The sequence below is a fragment of the Trachurus trachurus genome, assembly GCF_905171665.1.
Source record: "Trachurus trachurus genome assembly, chromosome: 1".
In the NCBI taxonomy this organism is placed as follows: domain Eukaryota; kingdom Metazoa; phylum Chordata; class Actinopteri; order Carangiformes; family Carangidae; genus Trachurus; species Trachurus trachurus.
In genome coordinates this window covers 15979366-16004610 of record NC_139891.1, presented here as the reverse complement: position 1 = coordinate 16004610, position 25245 = coordinate 15979366, and positions in this window count along the sequence as shown.

The window sequence follows — 25245 nt, the reverse complement described above, 5'->3', positions numbered from 1 at the left end:
TCGTAGCGGCTCCTCTCTCTCTTTCCACAACATTCACAGACTCTTTCCTAATAAACGAAAGGTTTATCAACACACTGTGCGAAGAATAATTGTGAATTAATGTGTTTTTCGTCACTTTTCATACCTAGGTCCGGCAGCTCACTAGCAGGTGTGTTGCTCGGTGGGATCGATGTATCGGTAGTGAGTGTGGCTCTGTGTATGGGCGTGAGCAGTGCGTGCTCAGAGCGTGCTCAGCGACAATAAACTTGAACGCGGGGCTGATACGCCACCTAGCGGCGGGACACAGGAACTACATTTAAATTACATATATGGGCTTCGTAACCATATGGGTTACATGCAGTAATACTGAAGCTAAATTGTCCACTGCAGCATGTGAATGCAATGAAAAGTATAAAATCTGATTGGAGGAGCCAGCTATCTGTTAAAATGTTGTCCAGGTTAATGTTTTTAGCCATTAAAAGGCCCTTCAGTTCAAGATTTCAACTGTGATCGGGCATTAAACAGGTGGCTCACCTGTTCAGATAGGGCATGGAGGGTGTAACTGCTACTGGTCAAATAATGTGAAATAGCAGTTAATTTTACATGTCTGCAATGATTGCCATTTAAATGCAATTATAGATAATAATAAATACTGCTTTCTGAAGAAAGAAGTGTTGTGTAGTGTTGTGTATAGTCAACAGGAAGGATTTTAGTAAGATATAAGTCATGAGCGAAAGTATGCACCACACAACCAGAAAAAAAAACCTAGGCAGGGCAAGTAAGAATTTAAATGGGGCAAGTAGATTTGAAAAGTACTTGCCCGACAGGGCAAGTACGAAAAAACCTTAACGTCGGACCCTGCTATTATCTGGAGTTCCTTAAGGATAAATCCTCGGAACTATCCTTAAAAAAACCCATCAAAATCACTGATTTAATGTCAAATCCAAAGGATTGTGTGTTTTCAGCTGTAGCCTCCACAGTTTCTCCCTCAATCTCTCTCAATCTATTAGATCTGCTAAATCTGTTAACTGTTTTAAGCGCCTCCTGAAATCATATTTATTGGTTGGCCTTTCTATTAGATTTTTTAAACCTACTCTTCATTCACCATTTTTTTTTTTTTTCTGTTCCAACTTCTTTTATTAATGTTTTGTTTGTTGTTGTTGTTGCTGCAGGAAGCACTTTGCAACAGTGTGCTATATAATAATAATTATCATTATCATTAACAATGTTTTCTTTGTTGTCTTTCTTTGTCTGGTTGCAGAGAGGTTCATGCCAGTCCACAGTAAACACCTGATTGAAGACTGCTGGTGAATTTTCAAGCAGGAATGATGACAACACCTGCCCAAAGTTTCTTCAACATTGTACCATGTCTGTATGAGACTCTGTCCCACCTGTCTTCAGTCAAGTCTGGACCCAATGACTCAAACACCAGTCTTGTCAAGGCTAATTAGAGGTAAGCAATGGTTTATGTCAGTGTAGCAAATGAGTAGATGCAAGCACAACTCAAACTTCACTCAATCGATCTCCCACAAATGCACGGTGCCAACAGCTTCATACAAACATACAGTAGAAAAAAAATCAGTATTACGGACAGGATTCAGGATTTTGGCTGCAATTCGACAAGGGTGAAACAAATACTGATGATCATTTAGTCCTGAAAAGTGACAGTTTCTACCTTTTACACTAATACAATAAAATAAATGAAATACTCCTGATGACCTGCAAAACTATATTCCAGAGTGCTGGTTTCATTCTATGTATAGCTCATTGGAGCTCAGTTTAACAACAGAAGGCTGAATTTATCTCTGTAGGCACCATGCTCAGGCACTGCATCAATCTAACCTTTGCTTTGTTTCTGTTTTCTGGCTGCAGAGAGGATCATGCCAGTCTACAGTGGACACCAAATGGACAATATATGAGTCTTCAAGCAGAACTGGTGACTGCTGGATGCTTTAAGTTCCAGTTTCTTGAACACCATGTATATGTTAAGAGCCCTCTTCAGCCAAGTCTGGACTCAGTGACTCATTAGTGTTGATCAACACAGGGCAAGTGGCTCCTTTTTTCATTATGTTTATTTCTTCTATCATGGACTATCCTTCTTCATATGTATGGACACACACTGTCTTTTCAAGATGTCAACACTGCCTTGTGAGTATACTGGACAATTCTGTTTTTCACAGAGAATGTGTATATGCAAAGAGAGGTTCTTAAAGTTTATCAATTATAGTCTGTACTTTGGTTTACAATGGGCTTAAAGGACAATTCCAGGCGAATTCAACTCGGGGGTGTATTTTCCTATCATTTTAGGTCTAGAAGAAGGAATCTGAAGATTTTCAGTTTAATCGCTCCCGTTTTGCAGTAGTTGCGTCTGTTCCCGCATCGCCACCGCAGCGATGAATGGGAGTGGATGTAAGTTCCGCTGTTTAGGCTGTTTCCAGCCCTCAAAGCCGCAAATTTTTCCCACAGACAGCGTCAGATGGCTACTCAAACATGCACCGAGAAGTTTATTCAAGCAAGCAAGCCGACATGTTTGTAAAACTAGATCTAATTCAAAGTCTCCCGGAGTCTCGCGCGAGACCCAGTTGCCGTGCTCGGTGTGTTCAGGTGCAGTAGGAAAGCTACAGTTTGTGTCATAAACACAGGAATATCAACTCTTTACTTGCTTCAAGTAAAAAAAAACTTCTCGGCGCATGTTTGAGTAGCCACCTGACGCTGTCTGTGGAAAAAAATGTACACTTGAAGCAAGTCAAGAGTTGGTATTCCTGTGTTTATGACACAAACGATAGCTCCAACTGCACCTGAATACACCAGCACTGCAACTTAGGGCTCGCGCGAGACTCTGGGAGACTTTGAATTAGATCTAGTTTTACAAACATGTCGGCTTGCTTGAAGTAAATAAACTTCTCGGTGCATGTTTGAGTCTCCATCTTACGCTGTCTGTGGAAAAAAATTGAAAACTTACATCCACTCCCATTCATTGCTGCCGTGGGGATGCGGGGACAGACGCAACTACCGCAAAACAGGAGCGATTAAACTGAAAATCTTAAGATTCCTTCTTTTAGACCTAAAATGATAGGAAAATACACCCCCGAGTTGAATTCGCCTGGAATTGTCCTTTAATTGGTTATTTCCTTAATAATTTACCATTTGCATTTTCTGACTGTAAAATCTACGCCAACAAACTGTAATTCCATTATGTGTTGTACCGTATTTTTTACGGTGAAATTCTGGCAACCACAGCTGCCAGTATTTTACCGTGAATTTTGCAATAAAATACCGTACTATATCTTACAGTTTTACCGTGTTTTTTCACTGATGGACTGTAATTAGGTTTACAGTATATCCGTTATTTTTAAAAGAATTTACCGTAAACAGGTTTATATTATAACTGTTATTTTTACAGCAAATTACCGTAAACAAATAACAGTTCTCTACTGTGAAATTTACGGTTGCCAAAACAGCATACCGTAATGTGTAATACATTGTGACCGTATTTTCTACGGTAAAATTCTGGCAACCACAGCTGCCAGTATTTTACCGTAAATTCTACGGAATTTTTTTTACAGTGTACTCATTCACCACTGTGTAGATACGTCGTGTATATGTGTGTATATGTGTGTTAACCGGCATACGCACACACACCCACACTCCACTGTGAAAATGGATTAACACACAAATAGATAGACTCAATCACACACACACACACACACACACACACACACACACACACACACACACACACACACACACACACACGGTTACACACAGGGTCTAAAATATCAATCCAGCTAAGTCCCAGCAATCACCAGGCACTTTGGCGTCAATGGATGACTATGTAGAAGAAAAGTGTTTGTGTATGTGCAGGCAGGAGAGGGAGAGAGGGAGATGAAGAGAGAAAGCGAGTGAGAGAGAAGCTGACAGACATTTAAAAAAGTTGTACAAAAACACTTATGGACACTTGTTCAGGTGAATCTCTTATCACTTATTTTGTGTACGAGTGAATTTACATATGTAATCTTATTGCTAAGTTAGCAACTCCCTCCACCTCATTTTCTCCATCGCACTCTCTCTGGCCGTGTTGGGTGTGTGGTGTAGGCAGCACTGATATCTTAGTTGTGGGTATTAGTCTCTATAGAGTCTCTAGAGCTCCACCTGTAAATAAGTCACACACTGGAATTTATTGTCCAAAACTAGTCTCTTTTTTATTAATCACACCTCCTTTAATATAATGATATGATGCTCAATGGAAAAGTTTGCAGCAACAGTGTCCAAAGGTAAGAGACATTTACGATACAAAGTCGAAGTCATGATGTGATTGTATGTGTCATGATGGTCAACGTTCCAATTTGTCAAAACATAAAATGGCAAATAAACTGAATCTTGAAAAAACTAATATGTATGACATGTAAATCGGTAGAACAGGGAGTTTCTCCTGATGGGTTGATGCTGTTTTAATGTTTAATCCTCTGTGAAGTTAAAATATTTCCAACTTGTCAGTCCTAAAGATTCACAAAACCTTAGCATGGACACTAAACCTAAGCAAAGTAAAAATAAGAAAAATAAAAAAAATTGAAGGTGTAGTCCTTTAAAATATTGACACAATTAATCCTGTTCCCTCAGTTACCACAAATGTCCCGCTATGCTAGCATTTATAAACTGTAACCATAAATTAAATGTTTCATTATAAGCCAATATAGCTGTGAGGGCAGTTTTCATTATAATTGTTTTAGAAAGCCGTGTTTCATATTAGGAAAAATGTGTTGTAGTTGTACTACTCATTATCTGTACAGCAGCTTCTACTTAGGGGTGCTGACAGGAGGAGTTACAGATGTTGACACAGAAATGCAGGAAACAGAAGATGCCTTCGCCGTGTTCTTGCCCTGATTAATTTATTTCAGATATGTTGACTCGTTTATTATGACATTGTGTTCAAATCAGCTGGTGGTGAATTTACGTTATAGCCAATGTTGTTTGTGCCAAAAGAATACGACTTAGGCTACTCATTAAGATGGTATTGTGGGTATAATTTCATCTTGCACTACGTTCAAAATCTGCCTGCGACCTCCCTTCAATGTAAGCAGTAGTTTTAAGGGTTGAAAAGCACTTCCTCATGCTCTTAAAAGAATTGGGTCTGTTGTGAGTCCAGCAGACTCACAACAGACACCAATCTGTGAGAACCTGAATTGCTGTAAGCAATTTAAAGATGAATGGATCTGTTGTCTCTAATTAAAAATGTATAAAAAAGGATGCCCATGTTGTGTTCTTTTGAATGCCATGCAAAATTATATGGAATCTATTACTCATTTAATATCAGCTCTATGTCTATTTCTATTCCCCCCATTTTCCTCACTGAGCCTACACTCTATCATATCAATTTACGTTATAGCCAATGTTGTTTGTGCCAAAAGAATACGACTTAGGCTACTCATTAAGATGGTATTGTGGGTATAATTTCATCTTGCACTACGTTCAAAATCTGCCTGCGACCTCCCTTCAATGTAAGCGGTAGTTTTAAGGGTTGAAAAGCACTTCCTCATGCTCTTAAAAGAATTGGGACACCCTACACAAGAATGCGCAAAACCGAGTGCTAGGGCCAAACTCGAGTGGACGTGGGTAAAATGGGACAGGGCCTTTCACACTTAAATCTCCTCAGAATTACATTGTTTAATGTTTAGAAATGGCCGTTTGTCCCAGTTGTTGCACCTCCTTCCACAATTTTCCATGAGTTGCCGCACAAGTTTATCCGAGTAAAGAAAACAAATTTGATTGGTCGTTATCGAGCGGGCGGGATATTCAATGTTTGGGGCAGGACCGATCTCGGTGTGTGTATGCGTGTGTACGAGTGTGTTTAACTAACGTAGCTAACTGTTAGCTAGTAGACTTGCTACATTATAGGCAGCTTGCTAATTTAGCTTGCGCGGCTAAGTGATGGACCGCAGGGATGGAGAGTGGAGGAGGAGAGTGGAGTTTTTCTCGGACGTTTGATTGACAGATCCTGATATCATTGGCTGATGAATCGTGAGCAACGTGATGCATAATTTGTGTGCCTGCATTATCCAATGCAAAAAAACCTACCCCACTTTCAATCTGGATTTACTCAAAAATAGAATTTTGCACAAAGTTTGGGCTGCATTGTCTGATGAGTGAGATCAAATTCAATTTTCTTTTCTGAATACCGTTAAAGCAGATATCAGTGGAATGTTTTTGTTAATATAAGTCCTAAATAGTCCTATTTTCCGTCAGCAATCACTTACATGAAGTATTTCAGCCTAAACACGAGTCTCTCAGTCACTCTGCTCTGCTGTAACCCGAGGAGAAATTTTTCCTTGTGGGATACAAGTGTTATCCAATGAGGAGAGAGAACGGCATGAAGGGCTGTGTGTGCAGCCAAGGGATGCGCGTGAATGTGGTGACGTAGCACGAGGACCAATTGATGCCTGACAAGGGCGGGGGCTGCTAACTCATGGTGCGTTCAAAGAAACTCGTACTTTGTGTTTTTCCTTCCTGTGAAGTCATACCAGTTCGATCTGGTACGAGTTCACGGGTCGGAAGTTACGAGTGGCCGTTATAGGGAACTTTCACAGACAACAGGATGGTAAAAACACGAGCTACGGGTTACCTGGAACGCTACCAAGTCGTAGTTGTGACTTGAAGCTGTAACTTACGGTTTCAAAAGCCTGCCTTGAACGCAGCATTAGCCGAAACGGCCGTGAAGCTGATATCTGCTTTAAGTAAAATGTTGCCATTTTCAAAACAACTGAAGCACAGTAACTAACCCTAATCTTACAGATACAAAAATGTTCCTCTGTCCTCTTTTGTCAAAGTGTAACATCAAATAACTTTAATCGAAATATAAGTAGCCTACCTTTAAATGAAAGAGTGAGTTACATGGAAATGTTAAATTGGCAGTGAAACAGATGAGTTGTAGGCCTATGTAGTAAACATTTGTATATTCAAATGAAAATCTAAAATGTAGGCTATTGATTTCTTCATGATTAAAAGACAGAATACTGAAGTGACATATGTAATGACAATCGTAACTTTGCAAAAATGTTGCTATTTTTTTTTTTAATTGGACATTTTAAATGCAAATCTAATTAATCATGGCCTGTTTCAATGTATGAATGAATTAATCAATTATAGCTAAGCACTGACAACGTTTATAAATATTTTAGTGGCACACTTAAGCCTCTATACAAATTGCCCCCAAGGGACAAAAAAGATATATGAAATTGTACTTAATGAAATCAACCTTGGCTATTTGAAGCACTGTTGTCCACATGGTCCGCTTTAGCTCAGGAGGCTACAGGTCTCTAACTGAGTCACTGTCACAACATGGGCAGCTGGTAGCAGAGACAAAGGTGATACTGAACAGGAGTTTTCATTTTTCTGGTCATGGAGAGAGCAAGAGAGAGAGAACACAAAACACCGGATCAAAGTGGCGTGTGTGGTTTTGGTTACTTACTAAATTGCAGATGACAGACTTGTTCATTTCTGTCTTTTCTGTCTCTTCTCCCAGTTGGGAAACAGCTGATTTCTGGGCTCAGTTGTTAAGGTTGGGTTTAGATTACAGTAGGCTTGGAAAGGAGGTCAACCTACAGACCCCGAATGTTGATAACTGGTAACCCCGGACTCAAAGGGGAATAGCACTAGCGTTTCGTGAAAGATAATGTGTTATTTAGAGGGTGCATTCCGCTGCCCCGTATACTCGCATTATATGGATATACGCGGCTCTCGGCTGCATCTAATTTCATCAGAAGGACTCGTAATGACACCATAGTTATCTGGATGAGTAAATGATAATATTTTATGCTAGAAATAAGGTCCAGATTGTAAAAAATTGAAATTCCCCAAGAGGAACTATGCAAGATTTTTACCTTAATTAAAGCTTCAATGGGTAGCCTAACAATTATTCAGTCATATTTGCTGGAACTGTCACATTCTGATAGTCTGACATTAAATGGGTAATTTAGGACAAACTCCAACTCCTCTGGCTCCCTACAGCCTGTAATTGTATTTGCCAAAATCCACCGCAACCGACGATTGTCCTCCGGTCAGGTAGAGGGAGCAGGAGGAGCAGCCAATCACCACTCCTACACGTCGTAGTAAGCTGACGAAAGTGAAAGTAAAGTCCACGACTTGGTCGGACATTTCAAGACGATACACCTTCAACTCCCTCTTTTCACCTCTTTTCACCTCTGTCAACCCCCTCCCTCCCTCCACACACACAGACACACACAAGAGGTTACACCCCGCCTTTCCGAAAATAGACTTCCATTCTTCATAATAGCGGGGTTTCCTATTTTTTTTATAGACTATTTTCTTTAACTGCATTCATTGCTAAAGCAATTTCTGGACTCAGCTGAGCTGAACACAGCCTCTGTGCTTCAGACATGTCATACTCACAACTTCTGCCACCCAACCTCCACTCGCTTTTAACTCCTGCTTTCTAATCCCTTTCACTTTTGCTATCTTCACGCATCTGTTAACGCAACCATCTCTTTCACTCTGTCACATGCACACACACACACACACACACTCACAAACACTCTTTCTCTCACACGCACACACTCTTTCTCACTGTCTCATTTCCTCACACACCCCGCAATCTTTTCAAAATCACTTCCTTGATTCACATCTTTGCCCTCCCCATTTATGAGCACTTTATTGAGAAGCAGAGAGGTGGCAGAAAAACAGACATAATTGCCTAGGGTGGTGAGTTATTGGAGAATGGATGAATTGGTTTCTTCAGGGAAGAGCTGTGAGAGTGTCAAGAATAAAGGAGCCTCCTTAATAACACTGAAGGTCAGGTGCAGGGATGTTGGGGGGTGAATTCTTTATGCTGCAGCAATATGGGGGGGATGAATAAACACACATCGCATTCTTCCCCCCTCTCTGCATAAGCAATTTACCAGTGCATTTTGAGTGTGTTTGTGTGTATGCAGTGCATGGGTTTGAGTTTGGCTTAGGGTGTGTGTCAGGGCAGAGGCAGCTGATATTGTTATTCTTCACCAGCTGGGCTTGGCTGAGTAAGGTGAGGGCTCCCTTTGATAGGGTCCTTCAAGTTCATCTCCATGGTTACAGTCACACACCCACAAGGTTGTTCCGTTTTGTTATGTGAGAAGATATTGAAAACAAAAGAAAATTGCAAGAGAGGCACAGTGAGCCGAAAAAGATCTGTTGATTTTTTTTTGTGTGTGTGTGTTTCATTGTCTCAATTTAAGCTATTTCAAACCTAGGTTTAAAGTTTGAGAAAATGCATCACATACTCATTCTGCTGCCACTGCCACATTTATATGTTGGTTAGGCTACATCTGGAGCTGCAAATTGAAAACTTTTTCTTTCTTTCTTTCTTTCTTTCTTTCTTTCTTTCTTTCTTTCTTTCTTTCTTTCTTTCTTTCTTCCTTCCTTCCTTATTCATTTCCATTGAATCTTGTTCTGTTGCGTCACAATACTTGCTTTCTTGGCGGTTATTACCAATTACTGGGTTAACAACCACCAAGAAGAAAAACAAAGAGAGATGTTCTTATGGGAACATTTCTTAGTGTAGTAGCACGCTATCCAAGTGTAGCCGATGTTGTATCTGGCCCTCTGCGTTGTGTTTCTCACGGCCTGCCCTAGGTGGGGTTCGAAGCCTGGTCTCCTGCACAGCAGACAAAAAAAGACAAAAAACCATAGGCAGGATCAAATGTTGGTCTTGTTCTGTTGCTCCTCTTACAGGCTCCTGACTCTTTATTGCTATTAACCTGTTATCCCAGTCAATATAGATCAATATGTAAAACGTCATTTACATCAAAAGAGATGATGAGAATGTCATAAGACCAAAACCACATGTTTGTGGTTTGTCAGTACATCCTTGAACTTTGACCTTAAATCTAATTGTTTCACCTCTGTGTCCTGGTGAATATTTGTCAAGTCCTGTCAAGATTTTACAAAGATATTATGTCCACAAAAATTTGACAGACAACTGTCGAAAGTTGTAGCGGTATAAATACACGAGAGTAAGTCACAGATGCAGCGAGCAGATAATCTCTTTGGTAGAAACATAGTTACTCTCAGCAATAAAGATGCAGGGATGTTTTTTATAACTTATGCTGAATAAAAATGGACTCTACTTGAATGTCTATGGATATTCTCATTCATCCAGGTCAGCGTTATTTCTGGGCAACAAACTGAATCGAAGGTCAGACTAGTGAGGACTCGTCAGATCGATGCGTTGCAAACTGATGAAGCCCCTTAGATAAGAGGTGAAACGCCTTCCTAAAGTCCAGTTGCCTTTGATTCAATTTTTTTGCCCAGAAAAAAAGACTCTTCTTGAAGGAGTTGACAACCCACACAGCCACAGCTGACACGACAGAGAACCTGCTGAGTGTCCTCTGATTGCTAATTATTATTTTAAATTGAAAACACTAGATAGAACCTGTTCTAGGGATTGGATAATCTGCCATGGCAAATTACAATTCAATTTTCTTTCATTGTTCTAAATAAAGCAACAAAATAAGTAAGTGAAGTGTAAAATATTCCCAATTCTTTGACTCACTGAATAATTCTAATGTAGAAAATAGATATTAATAGCATCTCCAAACAATCACTGTCTCAACACAGTGGTTACTGCTCTTGTTCTCATTCAGTCATTTCAGTGCAGAGTTCACATGTTGTCTGTTTGCACAGGTTTTCCACCAGATGCTCTGGTTACAGCTGATGTCCAGCAGACTCACAACAGACACCAATCTGTGAGAACCTGAATTGCTGTAAGCAATTTAAAGATGAATGGATCTGTTGTCTCTAATTAAAAATGTATAAAAAAGGATGCCCATGTTGTGTTCTTTTGAATGCCATGCAAAATTATATGGAATCTATTACTCATTTAATATCAGCTCTATGTCTATTTCTATTCCCCCCCATTTTCCTCACTGAGCCTACACTCTATCAAATTAGTCAGTGCTGACAGATGGATATGCGATCAAAATAGATGTAAAAGCAGTGATCTGCACATCCAGCAAATCCTGCAGGCCAGAGACAGTCAGCACATTGCTGCCATTCTGTGGGTGGACTACATGTGACCAATCACTAAGTGCCTGGGAGCACTGGAGTTTCGAGCTGCCAGAAGTTCTTTTTTTATTTAATTTATTGCTGTCTTTAAATTATAATGACTGTTGTAGTTGTTTCTTGTTGTTACTAAATCAATAAGGAATTACTTTATTTCATGTTCCCGTTGATCCATCTTCAGTCATCTGTCATCGGTAGCTTGTTCCGACTTTGAGAGATGGTGTAGACATGGCGGCATCTCCTCCATTGCGCAACCTGACATGAGGCATCATTCCCCTCTTCTGTTACTGCTGCTCTACCTGTTGAAAAATGGATTTCAGCCTGTTCGACAGCTGCGGAGGAATCATCCCTGTTGCCCATAGCAGGACCACACTGTCTCTGCCAATGTAACATTGACATGTTTTCTGATGAGACGATTCTGCGGATTGTATGTTGAGCTTGCTTCTGCAGATACAGGATTTTTTTTTTCTCACATTCGTCTGTGATAGTGACAGTCAAGAGGTGGCAGGAAATGAGAGCAGAGAGAGTATGGGGGATTTGAACCGTGGATGCTGCAATTAAATGATCATCATCTTACCTAAACCCTGAGGCCACCAAGAAACATAGATTCATGCACAAATTCAAATGGTGACATTATGTCTGACAGTTACGACAACAAGCCAAGTCAAATACATTTTCCTTGATGGTTTTAATTTAAAGGAAATAAATAAAGTTACTGGAAATAAAACAGCAATGCCTCATACTACAGTGTGATTATATTAATGTCAAACAATTGTTAGAGTTGTCGCTATACATTCCTCTAACTTACGTAACACACAAAATTACACCGGTAATGACTTCAGCTCAGGGCAAGTCAAGATGGTATGTTAGGATTATAACAACATGATGTAGAGTAGAGGAGTGTGTGTGTGTGTGTGTGTGTGTGTGTGTGTGTGTGTGTGTGTGTGTGTGAGAGAGAGAGAGAGAGAGAGAGAGAGAGAGAGAGAGAGAGAGAGAGAGAGAGAGAGAGAGAGAGAGAGAGAGAGGGATAGACTGTCAGAGGAAGGGATTCACAGGGACTGAAGCCACGCAGACAGCCCCGAGACCAAGAACAGCAAGCAGCTCTTATGTTGTGTGGCTCTGAGAGTTTGGCTCTTTCTTATCTGTAGGCAAGCGACGCCTCGTGCCATCTCTGTCTGATCCCCAGGGGGACGCGAGGCCTGACATCATTCACACAGAGAGAAACACAGTGACACCTCAGTGTACACATATACAGTCATTTAAATGCCTTTACATGTCCACACGCGTGCACATTTCCCAGCAAACTCTATAAGAGTTTCTCAGTGGGAAACTGGGACAGACTGTTCTGGCAGGGGAAAACGTCTGTGCTCAGAGAGCAAATCTAACTGTTTGGCAAGCAACGAAGCGAAGGGGCAGGCTAGCATGTGCACTGGATTGGCTACACACACACACACACACACACACACACACACACACACACACACACACACACACACACACACACACAAGTGTGTATTAAAACGTAGCAGGCCATAGTGGCAGATGTAAAATGGATGACATCTGGCTATAGCAAGGTTTTCTCTTTGTGCTCATGTTTGTCCTATTATCCTGAGAAATAGCAGAAGTGGCTAAATTTGGCACATTTCTCCAGATCCATAGGTAAACAAAATTTCTGTCATATTGGAATATATAAGTATCGCCTTGGGGAAAAAATAGTACCCTGACGTATAGTGGATGTGAAAGAAAAGGAGAGGTGAAAAGACAATGAAAAGAAGCAAAAGTAGGCGAGCAAAAATAGGACATTGAGGAATACAGAATACAAGGTACGAGAGTAGAAAGAATTTAGAAAGGAGAGGAGGAGAAAACAGAGGAAAGGAAATGGAAACAGAAGAAAAGAGAAAACTCAGCAGAGCAAAGAAGTTTTTTTTTTTTTTGCTCTCATTTTTTCTCACTTTCATTCAATCTCTCTTTCTATTTCTCTCCCCTACTGCCGCTCTCATGGGAACTAAGTTCTGAATTGCATGAGCTTTTTGGAGGTGCTGTAAATGTTTACCAGTTTCTATGTGTGTGTGTTTGTGTGCGCATGTGTGTGGGCGATGTGGTAAATTGAGCACGTGTATCGGGAACAAAAGAGCAGAGAAGATCAGTGAGTCAACTATCTCCAGTGCAATGTGTGTTTTTGTGTGTTTTTGTGCATGCGTGCGTATGTGTGCGTGTCTGTGTGTGACAGAGGAAGAGAGGGAATGTAAGTGTCGACCTGGGGGATTTGTCAGGGGAAACAACACACAGTGAATCCCACTTATGTGCAACTCAATACACACTCACACGTAACTCAAACATGGCGACACACACACGCATGCACACAAACACATTGGATTATGCTGATTTTTGTAAATTCCAGGAGGCACTCAGTGATGCAAATATGCTTCTGACTGATAGATTCTTGGTTTGAGGTAAAAAAAAAAAATTAAAAAAAAGAGGGGGGGGGGCTCTTAATAAATAGAAAGCCTTAGTTTATTTTGAAAACCAGGCTTTATAAACTGTTCTTATTCCTTTGAAGACACATATGACATTGTCTGCCACACATTGCACAGGGGCAAACAAATGACATAACATTATGACAGCTCAGTGTTCACTTATTGTACAGGACCAAATGTGTGTGTTACAATATGCAAATCCTATTCAAAAGCAATAACCTGAACACGAGTGAGTCAACAGCATTATTCAGTTACTCCAGGTAGAGGGAAAGAAGAACTCTATCTACTTAGGAAGTAAAGAAGCCATTTTCTCCAAAATGGTTTATTTGCCAAGTATCAGACATATAAATACGATACACACTTTGTCAAAAAAAATAAATAAAAGGAAATCATTTATTTTCTTACTTTTTTTTCTTTCTTTTGATCCCTCTGTTTCAGAACTTTAATGAGGTGCAGCGTGGGTGCTGCTTTTCTTTCTCTCCGTCGTTCTTCCCGCCTCCCTCTACACCCACTGTATTCTTTTTGTCAACATACCCCAGACCAGTAAACTGCCTCCAGTTTCCACAGGGGGTACTCGGAGCAAAATGTTATCTGTTTCTTATTGACTTGTAATGAACTGCTTTGAAAAGTCCAAGGCACAACATTAAACTGTTGCATAAAGTAAATAACCCGGGTTTATGCACGGATAGTCTATAGTCAGGATAGACAATGTCTCCATTGTCACACCATTTGCAAAATTATTTATTTTATTGTTTTTCTTTCTTTCTTTCTTTCTTTCTTTCTTTCTTTCTTTCTTTCTTTCTTTCTTTCTTTTTTATCAAAGAAGGTATTTGCGAGTTTTAACATTAGCATTAATGGCTGCTTATTGTTGCATTTACAATACAAGAGGTTCTAATTTGCCCTATAGGCTACTTCCTCAGGACAGACTTACAGACATTACAGTGACTCGTTATCGGAAAGTGACAAGACTGACCTTGTGGGGCAGGAGCTAGCTGGTTAGCATGCTAACTTCCACGGAAGAAATGATGCGGTAGAAATAGAAGCAAACAAAAAGTGTTGCTTACCACCCACGTGGCTTGCATGAAATTGACAGTAACATGTTCATCTTAACATGCTACATTTCCTCAAGACTGGTAAGTAAACAGAAACTAATACTAATACCAGATTAGTAGCAAAAGCAGAATTTACGTTGGTGTTGTATAGCCTAATACACATGTTGGGTTTTTTGTTTTTTTGGTCGATATTTCTTGGTGTGTTTTTCCAGTTGCGTGATGTGCACTTCTTTTACAGTAACACTGCTGGGATTCAATCCATGTTTATCACATTCTCCAGTGATTCAAGAGGCAGCAAGATAATTGTCACCAGTGATGAGCACACGAAACTCAGAGAGAATAATAATGGAACGGGAAAATACATTTTGGTGATAAATTTACACACAACTTTGTGTTATTCACCACACTTTCCTTCTTTGAGACCAGCTGAGTGAAGTCAGATTTCAGGGGTGGAATTCCTGTATCAACATGTTTCTACATTACAGTAATTAAAGTATGTAGCCAACTGCACTGAGATCAACAATGACAGGGAAGGCAGCACTTTTATGTATTATTACACTTCCTGTTTGTGTGAGGGTTACTGTGTTTGTGTGTCCTGCACCAGTCACACATTAATGCAACTTCCTCTGCCAAGGATTATGAAAAGTGCCGCATCAAAAGAAAAAAGGCCATTATTGGTGTAAGGTTCTCATGTGACAGAAGGGATGTGGGTGTCAATATCTCAGCCTGTACTGGTGCCTTTATATATGCATGTACTGTAGGCGTTCAGCCCTTCTTACCTGACTTCTCTCTCTCTCTCTCTCTTTCTCTCTGTATGTTCTATCCTCCCTCCTTTTCTCTTTAGCTATATGCAGCAAATTTCCATGGTGTAGTGCAGATAACTCAAGGTGGGAGGGAGAGTGTGGTGCTATAGGTGGGTGTTTAAGCAGGGTGGATAGCAAAGATGGAGCAAGAGAAAAAGAGAGGCAGATAGAGAGTGAGAAACAGAGGTATGGATAACATGAGAGTACTGAAGAGAGAGATTTGTACTCAGCCATCTGTTCAGATTATCCAGTTGTGTGTGTGTGTGCGTGCGTGCGTACGTGCATGTGTGTGTGTGTGTGTGTGTCATGTATGCACTTATTTTTTTTAATGTTTTAATGTTAATTTATGTTTTTGCTAATTAAGCAGCAAAATGACCGTAATTACATTATTTTTCTCAATTAATCCATGACAGTAAGATCACAGTTTATTCAAGAGAGGTATTTGCACCACTGACCCCTGTCTCCGACAAGTAGCCTACTCTAACCTGGGTGACCATATAGGCGATTTGTTGCCGCTGCCTCTAATATACCTATTACCTCACAGAGCATCTATGATAGCGGATTACTTTTATCATTATGGATACAATGACAAACACATACTGTTGTGGAACAGCCATTGATAAAAGAAACAAAAGCACAGTACTCCTCTATCAAAAAGCTGGGTTTGTGGTTACATCCACACCGACCTTTCTCCCCCATGGTTTCATATTATACAGGAGGACAGTCTGTTGGAGCAGTTGAAATAATCTGGTGAGAGAGGTTAAATAAAAGTGGATTGTTCCACTCAGCTAATAAACCATGTCAGTATCTTCTGGTCTGACTCTCAGGCTTTCCACTCCCTCAGAGGTCAGCTCTCCCTGGATAGTTTACTGCTGTTAAATGATGCAACTTTACATGTCATGCTACCAGCTGAAATGAATCAATTTTGCTGCAGCACCAGCAGCAACAGCATCTGGCAATGCTGCCTTAGACTCAAGTCACAAAGCTCTGCAGCAGCCAAAGGAATTTTCAAATTTTCAGTTTTGTTTGCTGAGAGAAAAGAAGGAGGTTAGGTGATGTTTTTATAGCAGGGGAGATCACTGCTCATTTCCCTTTTATTACCAATAGTCAGTGTTTCTCTTAACCTTGATCGCAGTCATTCCCTGACCCAGTGTTCCCCTTAACCATGTAGTAAAGTAGGATCTTTAACCCCAAATCTCTGTCAAGATATTTTCCAAAACCTATCCAAATTGTTTTTGTGCCTAAATCTAATCATAAAACAGCGATGTTAAAGGTGTTCAGAAATGGCCATTTGTCCTGTTTGTTGCGCCTCCTTCTATGAGTTTCCACGAGTTGCCGTACGAGTTTACCCGAGTAAGGAAAATGAATTTGATTGGTCGTTATCGAGTGGGCGGGATATTCAATCTATGGGCGAGACCGAGCTCGGTGTGTGTGTGTGTGTCTCAGACATTTGATCCAATATCAGTGGCTGATGAATCGTGAGCAGCGTGACGTATAATTCGTGTGCCTGCATTGTCCAATGCGAAAAAAAACTACCCCACTTTCATCACAGATTTCTCGAAAATAGAATTTTGCACAAAGTTTGGGCTACATCATCTGATAGATGAGTTATTACACTAATTTTATGACCCAGAGTGGAATCAAATTCATATTTCTTTTCTGTACAGCTTTAACATTTTTATAAAGCACAAATAGATGATGCAATCCTGCCAACAAGAGGCATCAAATCTGTAAATGTTTTTGTGTCACTCTGGTGGGCAGGCAATAACAATGTAATTTTTCATTTAATTTGGAATTGTTTGTATGCTTTTTGTCATCATTTTGTTAAGACAACTCTGGCATTGATATCAAGACCAACAGACAGTGTTGAAGCTCAGTTGATCTTTTCTTTATGTATAGGAGTTAAATGTTCTGTTTTTGTCAATGTTCCTTTGCCTGCTGGGATCTATGGCGTCTGTAGGTGTGACTCTTTCAGGCCTGAGGTGTTGTTTTGTGTGTGTTGGTGGACTGTCCAACTTAAGCTGAGACAATATGTAGGCTGACAACAGAATGTCTGCTTTTAGCAAACGTCTGAATTCATATGGCTTTTGAGTTGTGCCAGCCACCTGGACTGTTAACCTCCCCGTGCCATATGTGCTACTTAACTGTTCTGTTTAGTTAAATTGAAATGGCTCATATCAGCAGCTTGGGTATAGCTAGTTTTTTTTCTATATTATAATAAATGACAGTGTTTAGTTTGTGGGTAATTGAGTCCAAGGGCCAATTCCAACGATTGGAATTATTCTTTCAAGTTTTCAGAGGAACATTATATACAGGGCATTTTCCTATCGTCTAAAATGTGTGTGACTCTAACCGTCTGCAATTCAGTCATTTTTTACAAAATAAGAACATAAGAATGATTAAATAGTCAATCCAGTCCAGTTATTTCAGATAAGTATCACTTCAGGATTGTGGTCCAGTGACAAATCAAGCTTGCCAGTTTTATTTTGGCAAGTCTTTGGTAGGAGGCTCTGCCATCCAAGGTCATTTCATGTGAATCGAAGTTACAAAATATTAAGTGGGACAACTCTGTGTGGTGGAGTGAAGTCAGTGGAGGTACAGAGAAACAGAATATCAGGGAAAAGACAATCCAGACTGAATAAGTTGTTGATTCTCTTGAAAAAAAAAAGATTGTATTGCATGTGCTAAGACATAAACAGTTTTTTTTCAAATAAGGACAGACAGTAAGACTAGATGACCAGTGGCCAAATGGACTCTTGCATATTGTTTTGGTTTGGCTGAGCTATATTGCTTGTTGTTTCCAAAATGTGATTGTATTTTCCTTTTTTTTTCCAAGAGAGGAGAGAGACAGTAAAGGCAGGACGACATGCAGTGATGGGCCTGGGCTGGATTAAAATCTACGTTACTGTAGCAGTGACTCAGCTTTGCTATGTGGTACAAACTCTTTGTTATGCTCGTCATATTTTGTTTTTAAATTAATGACTTTCTAAAGTTGATGCATTGAAGTTAATGCTAGAGAAATTCCATCAACTATTAAATGTTATGAGCAACTCCCCCTTGTGTCTGAGATCACGCCCTTTTGCTCCCATTATGTGATGTGTTTACTTTGCACATTAGGAGGAGCATTTGGCACAGACCGCTTGTATCTGTCTGTTCCACCTGCCTGGCAATAAGTGCAAAGGCCGGGAAGGGTCACTTCCAATCTGAGCAGTTTTGTTCTTCACATATTTTTCACTTAGTAGCTACACTTGACAATGATGATAATTACTACTACTAAATCTTCTTTAAAAATAACATTCATATTCCTGTATATACTTTCAATCAGTCTCTAAGCAACGTAGAGTTTCCAATAGTGATGTTAGGTTTTTATTTAGAATCCGGAACAATGTCGAAAAACTACTATGGCAGCATTTAAAGTGAAATAGCTCTTTGTACACTCTACAGTAAGACATCAGTTAAATATTTATAGAGAATTTACAGCCATTAAAGCAAATCCACTGAGTCTTATTACATTTTCAGGTCTCCTTCTTCCTGTAAATCCTTGATTTATTTAATGCCACAGCCTAGTTTCTCTTTTTTTCCCCATGACTTCATTAGAAAATATGTCTGTGCATTGTGAAAGCTCATGGACAAAGAGGTGATAAAGAGGAGGTGAGAGAACATGAGGGGCAGCGTGTTATAAAACAAGGAAGAGGAAGTCCACAACTCAAGGAAAGAGCTAGGGATGATGGGGTAAAAAGGATGGGGAGAGGCGCCGTGATGTGAAAGGATGAAAGATGAGAGAAGTGGGCTGGAGACAGAGGGTTTTTCCACACATCTCCCACCAGCGGCGAGCAGATGTTGCACCCACAGGCATCCACCAGCATGGAGCCCCTGAAGCTGGCACTATACACACACACACACATATATGCACCTATATGTGCACACCAGCATACATTTATATCTCACTGTATTGCACGTAGCCATGTTGTTGAGTGAAGGCACAATGAAGTGATGAAAGCAGTCTCAAATACATTCAATAATTAACATATATACTGTACATGTCTTGTAAATTAAAGGTGCAGGTTTTATTATTTATATCCACGAAAAGAAAAAAAAAGTTTTGTTATCCACTGGCTTATAAGATAAGAGTGAGTAAGAATTTTGATGATGATGAAACTACATGGCTCTTAATGACATTCTGTATTAATTATAAAGCAAAAAGAGCCAAAGCAATAATGCAATCCATAGTGTAAAACAATCTTGCTGGATTCCAAATCCAGCCCTGTAAGAGAAAATGTGGTTCTCATCCCTCTTGTTGATGATCTCATTTCTTTGGTTTCAGTCTCAGAATCAATCATTTATTGATGCTAAAATGCTGCATGAAGCTTTAGGGAAGGAAAAAAATACAAGATTGCCAACAGAATTTCACACTTACAGCAAAGCAGCAGCATCTACTTTGATATCCATAAGAACATGATGACAAAAGTTGACACAGAGACGCACACACGTCATACACATATACTACAGACACACATACACATACACACACACACACGTAAATGACAGCAGGGGCACCGGGTCGATGAACATGTGGCAGTAGATGAGAGACTATAAGAGTGTATGATAAATATTTGAAGCTTAGCACAACAGATCTGTGAGCCATCAATCAATCTGTCGAAGCCATGGTGATGCTGTGTGTTTCTGAGGTTGTTTGAGTGTGTGCGCGTGTGTTAGTGTTGTTGTGGGTGTGCGCAGATGTTTGTAGGTTTGCAGAGACAGTTTACAATGAATGTGTGTGTGTGTGTGAAAGCTGATATTGAGAGGTTGAAATATATTTACGAGATCAAACTTCATTCACACACTTTTGAAGGCTTGAACAGAAACACACCATACAGATCTGGCAGCCTGTGTATTCGTATAACAGGCTGAATGAATCTAATGTGAAAAAAGGCCATTTTGAGGAATTACAGATCTTCAGATGAAGGTCGACAATGCCATTAGGTCAACAGGTCACTTAGCTCGATCACTATGCTGTATTGGCTGTTTTTGTAAGCTCTTCCCCTAAGGCTGTTGTCCACCTACGCTAGCTCATTACAGACACAAGCAGAAAAGGTGATTCACATTCACAGCGGGAACAATGGCCGCACATGCACACTGCCACAGTGTTTGAGTTAGTATTTTATGTTACTATCTATCACCATCAGGAAGACTAGGCAGTCAGCCTTGTTAGCTTGGCCTAATATCATTCATGTTCAATATGTGAAAAGGTTTCACAGACCCTACTTTCAAAGGAGAAAATTATTTAAGTTATTAAGTTGAAAGAGAAATTCTCCCCTCTGCAGGGGGAGCTGGAGGAGAAGGCAGGCAAACAGCAAAGTCATTAGGATCTGACCTCTGAGCATCAAAGATACCTGTCCCAAGGTTAATAGAATTCCAGCCAATAATCACTAAAGTATCTTACTAAAACTGAATGTCAACATCATGATGGCAGTGCTGGAAAAGTTAAGCAATCATCAAAGTTCATAGGTGTCATTCCTCTGGGGATTGTGAATGTATGCGTAAATTTTCGTGCCATTTCATCCAATATTTGTTGATTTATTGCAGTTAGGACCAAATGGGCGTACCGACTGACAGACTGGCATTGATTGACACTTCCATACACACTGCTGGTGTGGCTAGAAATGGAGGAAATCTCAGGGGAGGCAATTAAAACAGAGACACCCCACTACTACCAACTCCCAAAGCTGAAACAGTAACCATAGGTAGAAAAAACGCAGTTAGGAGAAATCATCATAATGTTTTAACAGTACAAAAAGGACATGGAGAAAACAGAGTCAGCGTAAGCCAGCCTTAGACAAATACATATATGACAACAAAGATTTGTATGCTCTACGAATTTATAGGCTACAGTCAATAAATGTACAACATCTGTTTGACTCATAAACACACTTATCCAAATATCTGTTTCCTTACTTCTATTGTTATTCAGCCCAATCTAGTGAGAGAGGATATAACAGGACAACTGTTGGTATTCAGCCCAGAAATCTGAATTCAGAGAAGTCATACTCAGCCCAACAGTCTGCTGCTCCTGACCTTCTGAGCTGAGACGGATGTCTGTCCAGACGAGAGCTGGGATCCTTTGGGTTGGATTTGTTCTGATGACGGTGCAATCCCCAGATTGTCGTACTATGCCAGGCGCTATGATTGAATCAGCAGGCATGGATGAAGGATTGTGTGTGTGTATCTGTGTGAGTGCATGTGTGTCGATGTAAGCTTACACGACCTGAGAGTAAAAATGTTGACCCTCATATTTCCCCCTGCTGATTCTTCTTCTCTTTTGGTCTTTAACTGTTAGATTTCATTTTGACAGCGATAAGCCTGATGTGTGGCAGCAGTAGAATAGAATAGAATAGAATAGAATAGAATAGAATAGAATAGAATAGAAAAATTTATTGGTACAGGTTTAAACTTTCTTTACATACATACGTCAACATTATAACCAACACATGCCCCATTATCACATATAGAGATTAAGCAAATTAATTACATTTTAAAGTATAAATTAATTCATCATTATTTTAGTGGCTTAGCTCATTCTGGATAATTGACTTTTTCATATTAACAATACAATAATCTAATCCAGTTAATATAGTGTATAGCACACTTCTTTAGTGTAAGCTTTGGTAAGCCAGAAATAATAAAGATAAAATCTAGGATCTTGGGGAGTGGAATAGGCGCAGCACTAAGCTGACAGACCAATCTGCATACCTTGAGGCCTGTTGCTAGAAGTATTTTATGTCCTTTTGCTTGTGATTCAAAATTTTTACCAATAATTTCCTCTTGGCGTAAATTGAATGCCACTCTGCTTCTGTGTATAACTAAAGCAAAATAGTTATTTTCCAGTTTTTATTGAAATGTAAGCGAGTTCAAGTCCAGTGAACCTTAAGTGGTACAAAAATAAGCATTTACTGTAGCTGGCCAGAGTGAAAAAAGATAGAAACCGAAAAAAAAAAAAGAAAAGAAAAAAAAGCGAGAACATTTTTATAGTAAATAGGCAGACTCACAAACCCAGGGTCTGTACAAAGGCAGTAGTGGAACAAACTGTGTTACTATACCCTCTGATGCATTTTTTGGAATATATATCTGCACTATATCCAAATTGTGGGAAAAAGAAAAGTAACAAAAACATCCTTCAGCAAAATAATGACCTAAAACATTAAAGGAAGAGAACCAGAGGGAGAGAAACCACAAGCAAGACCAGCACAGTCCCCACACTAAAACACACTGAGGGTGGTTTGGAATGAACTGGACAGAAGGTGACGGCAAAGCAAACTAGTGCAACATGTTTGTGTAGCAGCGATAAACTAGTGTGTTTACATTAGATATAGTGATTTAAAACCTGTCCGAAACTATTCAAAATACTAAAGGCAATGATCAGGAGCTGTCTTTTAAGTTACTAGTTAGTAGTTATGTACTTTGTCTATTACTTTTTGTTGATACACTGTGCGGCACTCAGAGATGCCTGTCATCGGATGACGATAACAGGCAACTCCTGACTCAAAGGGGAATAGCACTAGCGAATCATAACAATATATTGGTGAAATGACGCAGATAATGCATTATTTAGAGGCTGTATTTCGGTGCCCTGATCATTCCCATTCTATGGATATTCACCAAATGACACCAAAGTTATATGAGTGAGTAAACAACCGTATTTTATGCCAGAAATAAGGTCCAGGTTGTAAAAAAAAAAAAAACTTGACATTTCTCCTTTTTAAGCAAAACTACTGTTTGTCCATCACAGCTTGACAGAAGTGGTGGACCCTCTTGTGAGGTAATCTGAAGAAGAATCAATCTGATAGGACTGACACTTGTTTTGAAAGGCAGAGCACTTGTCCTCTCTGGAGAAAGTCTCTCTTTTTTCATTTGGCAACATTGTTTTCCAATAAATCAGCCCTCGTCGCCCGTCCTTGAGAGTCTCTTCTCAGTCAACCAGCCAGAAGATCAACTCCCCCATACCATCCCTCGACATGCAGAGCTGCCATTTGTACAAAGCGATCCTCAATCAAAGGTTGCGATACCCTTGCAGATCTGAGGGTTAAGAGCGCGTGAGTGCACGTATGCGTGTGCGTGCATGAGAACGAGGGGTAATTGAGGTGCTTCATTCCCGAGTTTTGATAAGGGGACTAATGGTGCATGTGGTTGCCGTGGAAACCTTTGTTTGAACATAACAGTACAAGGATCTCCATTCCTCCACACAACACACACCCATGCCCCCCTTTCCTCCGTCTCCTGCTCCCTCTCTCTCTCGCTGTCATATGAGAGTGTACTTCTTGCATCAGTGATTTGAAAAGAGGCAGCATATACATAATGAAGAGTCCTTCGTTGCTACAGCCAGCTTTTTAATCCTTTTCCTGTCTGTGAGGGAGGGTTGAATATCTATCTGCCAACATACAGGAGTCTCAGGGTGTTTGAGTTAGGACAGATCTCAGGAGGCTGTTTACAAGAACAAAAAAACCCCAACAACAATCAAAAAGAAGAAGGAGAAAAAAAGCAGCAGTTCATCAAAATACATACAAATATGGACTTGGAGATTCAAACAATATTACCCCCCCACACACACACACGCTCACACACAGACACACACCCATCTTCCCAGGTGCCCAGCATTCATGCTGGGAGCGTGTTGGTAAATTGTTAATATTGTGAGGTGCATTGCGGCTTATACATTTGAATGGTTCTTAAATTACATTTTAAATTTAGATGAGCTGTTTCAGTTAGCTGACAAATGCGTTGTCCTGTTCGCTGGCAGAGAGCTCGGCACACGCGGCTCAGACAGAGGCGGCGCTGGAAACAACCGTAGTAGCCAATCAAAATGCACAGATTTTTTTTTTTTTGGGCACCACGCCTGTGCAAGGTTTGGATGATCAGATATTGCTTTTGAGGGGTGAGAGAAATACAGTGTGTGTGTGTGTTTGTGTGTGTGTGTGCACATGCGTCTGTCTTCTGCTAAGTTTTGGGGCTGTGGAAATTAATTAACGGTCTTTCAATCAGGCACATCCATTATAACAGGTATAATCATGCTAGCAAAAATTTAATCAAATTGAGTGTTTGATGACGCGTTTGCAATTTCTTCTGTAAACTCCAACATTTACACAGCCCCTTCTCACACAAAATACCTATTGGTTAGTGTCAATAGTCTACTGTACCGACCCAGCACACCCACTGACTCTATGCAAATATCTTTGATCTATGCAAATAATGCACGTACATGCAGGATGGAGATATGAGCCTGTAAATGTTTGCACCCAATATTCAACCCACATATATCACCAGCGCTGCGCCCAAACGACTGAGCCAAACAGTTTGTTTTGAGGAGTTTTGTGGAGGTGCATTCACTTATTTATCTGAGCTAATAGCTCACATTTATCTCCCGAAAACTGACTTTAGAACCGGTGATTCGATTTAGAAAGAACCAAAAATATGACCCACTTAACCTTGCACTTAAACCCTCCATCCTTACAACACGTCCTCAACTTAATACAAGGTGCTCAGGAGGGACAGAGGTTATGGGCCAACAAGAGCAGAATTGGTGAAAGAGAGGAAGACAAAACAAAAGAAATAAGTCTCACTATCTCCATCTCGCAAGGTGTCTTTCTAAAGCCATGATGTACTGTTGCCATAGCAACTGGCACTCAACATCTCCTGAAGGGTATGAGAAAAGGATTCGTGATTCATATCCAAACAACAACAGCCTGAGAATCCAAATATACTGAGGTAAACTGCCACCCCCAGACACTCAAGCTGACAGCTGTGAGGGGGAGGGGCCAAGCAGAAAACAAATAAACAAAAACACAATCAGATTCATCTGCCGTTTGTTTCGCTCTAACCACATCACTTGTG